This window comes from Bubalus kerabau, chromosome 1 (assembly GCF_029407905.1).
Source record: "Bubalus kerabau isolate K-KA32 ecotype Philippines breed swamp buffalo chromosome 1, PCC_UOA_SB_1v2, whole genome shotgun sequence".
Lineage (NCBI taxonomy): Eukaryota > Metazoa > Chordata > Mammalia > Artiodactyla > Bovidae > Bubalus > Bubalus kerabau.
In genome coordinates, this window is record NC_073624.1 from 46,609,029 (window position 1) to 46,614,487 (window position 5,459).

Genomic DNA, 5,459 nt, shown 5'->3' on the forward strand with positions numbered 1-5,459 from the left:
GGTTCCATCTTAGGGTCAGGAAGATCCCCTGGAGGAGGAAATGGAAATCCACTCCAGTATTCTTGCCTGAAGAATTCCATGGACAAAGGAGCCTGCAGGCTACAGTCCCTAGGGTTGCAAAGAGTCGGACAGGACTGATGCGACTTAGCATGCATGCATGCATGCACTAATACCCATTCATAACCACATCTCCAAGGAAAGGTTCAATACTCTCAGAACATATCTGAGGGCTGCCAGTCCTGAATGAGGGCTAGATTTTTTTTTTTTTTTTTTTTAGGACTAGATCTTAATGTCACAAAATGCATAGCAGTTTTCAAACCTTTCTCATTCAAGTGCTGCAGGTCTGCAAGATAAAATGAAGAAACCCACCTCTGAGTAGCTGTTTATCAGGGCTAAGAGCTCCAGTGGCAGAAACAGGAGCATGATGATGGTCAGGGGCTGGGGCAAGACTGGGAGATGGCCCTGGAGCTCATCTTACAGGAAGTCAGCAAGTGTCCACCGCCTGGAATAATGACTCTCCTAAGGAAGAGAAGGAAAATCCCAGATTAGACTGAGCAAGGTTCCTGGGGATCCCTCACGTACTGAATTCCCCAACTGACCCACATGTGTCTCTCTTTGTAATTTATGAGGGGAACCTCACTGACCTCCTCCCTAAGCCATAAATAGCCACCTGGCAGGCCCCAGGAAGCAGCATTTGAAGACAAGGAGGGTGTGGATGAAGCCAACTAGACAGCAAGCTCCCTGAAGGCAGAAGGGCCCTGCCCTCCTCTGTGATGTCTCAGCATGCAGCAGAGCTGGGTCTGGAACTTAGGTGCCCTGGCTCTGACACGCCTGAGTTATGTAACCTCTCTGACGATCAGTTTCCTTGTTCATTTTTCTAAATGGAGATGATTATACCTGTTTCATAGGATTATTGCCTTATTCATTTCTCAAAATGTAGTGAGCACTTACTATGTCCCAGACACCTACTCTGTGCCAAGCTTCAATGAAAGCCATTGTTCTCATGAAACCTTCTGTAGATGGGTTAAATAAGTTGGTGAATGCCAACTCAGTATAAAGCCTGGCACATGGAAGATGGCCAGTAATTGATGGACATCATTGATTTCCATGATATGGCTTGGTCCCTTCTTGGTCTATCTCCCCTGCACAGTTCACTCTCCTCTGACTTAAAACTTATTACATCAAATTCTATTTTTCCCCCATATATGTCATCCACTGTCACTGCACTTGACTTGTGAAAACCGCTCTGTGCCTAATCAAACTCATTGATGGAAATTGACCACCAGGGGACGCTGCGACCTAGAAGCCCAGTTCCCACTCTGCAGCGCCACCTGGAGGAGGAAACGTCATAAGTCACAAGAGAAAGGACTGGTCCAACAAGAGGGTCAAATAGTGAGACGGAGGAGCCTGGTGGGCAGCAGTCCGTGGGGTCGCTAAGAGTCGGATACGACTGAGCGACTTTACTTTCACTTTTCACTTTCATGCATTGGAGAAGGAAATGGCAACCCACTCCAGTGTTCTTGCCTGGAGAATCCCAGGGACAGGGGAGCCTGGTGGGCTGCCGTCTATGGGGTCTCACAGAGTCGGACACGACTGAAGCAACTTAGTAGCAGCAGCAGCAGCAGCTTGGCAAAGCGCTGCTTGCTGAACTCCACAGCCAAATCTCCAGACGGCCTCATCATCCAGAATCTGAGCAGGATTCGTGAGAAGAAGCCGCATGAGGCTTAAGGATCCGGAATCTCCTCTCCTTTGATCACAAATATGATAATAGCTAAGATACTCAGAGTTTACTGTTTAACCAACCCTCCACCACAAAATTGCAAGAGTATGTGAGTTAGCACTTTCAATGCCCTAACTACAGTGTTTGGCTCAAAGTCCAGCTCAATACATGTTGGCTCTGATTACTGTTACTTAATCCTCATTCCAACCCCTATAATATGTCATTATTTTCCCCCTGCTCTCGAGATAAGGAAACCAAGGCTCTATGGGATTAGGAGACTGAACCAAAGTTACTTACTGGATGAGAGATGAAGTAAGATTTTGACCTTAAATCTGGCTGATTTCAAACCCACACTGTCAATAAATGTGCTGGACTGGCTAATTCATTCATATATTCACTTCTCAAGCATTTAGCATCTCTTCTATACAGGTGGAAAGGATATGGAGATGAATCTGGCACAGTAGTTGCCTTCATGGAACTCATACCACTGCTGAAGTACACATGTATACATGTGTGCATACACACAAGCACACACATGCACCCATATGCACCTGCACACAAGTGAACATACACAGATAGGTGCACCCATGCACACATGGAGACATGCCCACACATGCATGCATGCCCACATATACACTCAGGGATTCAGAGCAAAGCACAGGTTGGGGAGAAATCAGGAGATATATGTTAAGAATCCAGTTTCCCTGATTCTATACCCAATGCTGTCTTCAGCCTCTAGGGGATTACAAACATAGATGTCTCCAGGGGCTTGGCAGGTATCTTCAGTGTCGGCTGGAGCCTGGATGGAAAGCTCAAGGGGGTGGGGCAAACTGTGGCTTAGGGTCTGCCTTCCATGCCATCACCTCTGGCACAGAACTGCAAGGACTCTAAGAATTCTGTGAACCTGGCCTTCCAGCCCCATGAAGGTCAAGGCAGAAGAACAGAACTGTCTTATTAGCAGTTTGTTGGCTCGCTCTGCAGTCAAAAGAATTTCAAGGCAGAACAGAACTGTCTTATTAGCAGTCCTAAGAATTTAAACACACATACCCGGGCTTCCATTTGTCCTGCTGCTCCAGCCCCCCTAGTGTTGGTGTCAGTAAGCAACGCAGAGGGACTTGTAGACCCCGGTAAGCCTCTGGATTTCATTCAGACAGGAAAGAGAATCCATGAGAGTGTTTAAATAAAGAATGATGTAATCTGATTAATGTTTTAAAAAGATCCCTTTGTCTGCTGCTCAAACAGAGGCTCCCAGGAGGTGGTATTAGAAGTAAATAGACTATGTGCCCCATTCTAACAGCATTTTAAGAACTGGCTTTATTGAGGTATAATTTACATATAATAAAAATCACCAACTTAGGGACTTTCCTGGTGGTCCAGTAGTTAAGAATCTGCCTTATAATGCAGGGGACTCAGGTTTGATCCCTGGTCGGGGAACTAAGATCACACATGCCGAGCAGCAACTAGACCTATGTGTTTCAACTAGAGAGCCCTCAAGCTGCAGCGAAGACCCAGCACAACCAAACAAACAAACAAAACACTCCCCAAGTTCGAGTGTATAATTCAATGAGTTTTGACAATTATGTAGCCACTGCATCACAATACAAGAGATTTCCATTATCCCTGAAAAACCCCCAAAGGATCACGCCCCACCCCAGGCCCTGCAACCGCTGCTCTGTGTGCTATCATTCCTCTTTGCCATTTCTCAAATTTCATATGAATGGACTTAATTACAGAGCATGCGGTCTTCTGTGCCTGGCTCCTTTCACGGGGTATAATTCATCAGTGTTGAAGTGTATATCCGTAATTATTCTTCTTATCACTAAGTAGTAGTCTATAGTAGGAACATACCATAATTTGGCATCTATTCACAAGTTGATGGACACTGGGGCTGTTTCCAAGTCTGGGGTTATTAAAACAAAGTTGCTACAAACATTCAAGCACAAGTGTTTGTGTGGACATGAGTTTTCATTTCTCTTTGGTAAATATTTAAGAGGGGGATGCTGGGTGGTTTAATACCTGCATATTTAACTTTAAAGTGGTTGCACCATTTTGCATTCCTGGCAGCCAGTGTATTAAGAGGCAGATGTTCGAGGTTCCAGGTCCATGCTGGCTCAGAGATGGGGGTTCCATCTGTAAAGACCAGGGGTCTAAGTGCAGCTATAGCCTCTGGGTTAGTTATTATCTCTTCTCAGCTCCAAACTTACCCTTCTGAGGACTTCCCTGGTGGTCCAGAGGTTAAGACTCCACACTTCCACTGCAGGGGGCACAGGTTTGACCCCTGGTCAGGAAACCAAGATCCTGCATGGGGCACAGCCAAAAAACAAAACAAACAAATCTACCCTTCTATGCTCAGCTTTCTGGAGCTGGGGTTGGGTCTCCAAACCACTTTTCTGCTTTGCCAGCTGATTCCCAATAGCTTCTGCCAGTAGCGGCTACTAGAGGGAGAGGAGGAAGGTACTCCTTCATTTGTTTTCACTGTACCCAACAGTCTTGCTGCCCTGGAAGCCATAGTTGGTCCCAGTAACCACTGACTCTAGTTTCTAGTTCTTTCCACATTCCCAGGATGAGGTTCCCCACTCCCTCCTCAGAGGTCTGAAGTTCTGAGTCCAAGCTCCCTGAGGACCCTTCACCAAGCTTCTAAGACACCAGCCCCAGCTGGGCTCCAACACTCCCTCCACCAGCTCCCTCTTCCAGACTTCTAAGTCATGACAACCCCACCCTCTTCCTCCTATTCCCACGGCTATAGGAAGCAGTTACTATCTGGTTACCTCAGTGTCTCCTTTTGTCTTTTCAGTCTTCTGAGATCCATTCAACCAATCCCCTATATTAAATTCTCACTGTTAAAATAATTTGTCTGCTTGTCCCCCAATACTCAGGCAGCCTCACAGGCCACAAGTCTAGCTCCCAGCTAGAATGTCTCCAGGGAAGCAGGATGGTCAGGCAGGAGGAGTCTCATGCCTGGAGCAGAAGGACAGGCCCTCAGACAACTCACCTAACCACTCTGAACATCAGCTTCCTTATCTGTAAAAACAAACAAACAAACAAACAAAAAACACCCAGCTGGAGCCTGATCTAATCAAGGGTTCAATAAATATTTGAGGAAGAAAATGGGGGAAGGAGTCATTTTATATTACAAACACCTGCTCAAGTTGGGCATGTTACAAATTTTACTCCAAGACCCTCCAGGGAATGCAAATTCCTCTCCCTCCTCACTCTGTTCTTGACTAGAGAATGCTCTAGAATCCATTTTCCTCTTCTTCCTTTGGTAATGAAGTCCATAAGAAGTTGGACTGGACTCATGGCCCTCTGGAAAAGGTACCATTTCCCAATCTATCTTGCAGCTACATGTGACCATGTGACCAACAGCTCATCAGTGGGATGGGAAGGGAAGCTATGGGCACAACTTTCAGGCTGTACCCTCAAAGGAAGAAGACATGTCCTCCACCTTCCTCCTCCCCTTCCTGCTAGCTGGAGAGGCCTGCAGTGGAGAATGAATGGCTGAGGGAATTTGGGTCTCAGACCAGAATGCACAGCTTACATTCAGATTGTTCATGGGAAAGAAATAAACCTCTGTTGTGTTCAAGCCACTGAGATTTTGACCTTCGTTGCTGCCACAAAGCCTGTGTCCTACTATATCCATTAGAGCAGTGTTGGCAAATGTGTTTTGTGAAGGGCCAGATAGTAAATATTTTAAGCTTTGCAGGGCGCCGGTCTCGGGAGGTCACAACTGCTGGATTCT

The 5,459-nt window shown here is 46.3% G+C and overlaps 1 long non-coding RNA gene across 1 annotated transcript; it reads right to left on the reverse strand.

The window, feature by feature from the left end:
• Positions 1 to 4,620, reverse strand: LOC129641466 (uncharacterized). The gene is made up of 4 exons (XR_008709346.1): positions 4,489 to 4,620; positions 3,925 to 4,018; positions 370 to 519; positions 1 to 108 (listed from the first exon to the last, which is right to left on the reverse strand). It is a non-coding gene; the product is annotated as an uncharacterized LOC129641466 (long non-coding RNA).
• Positions 4,621 to 5,459: the final 839 nt, after the last annotated feature.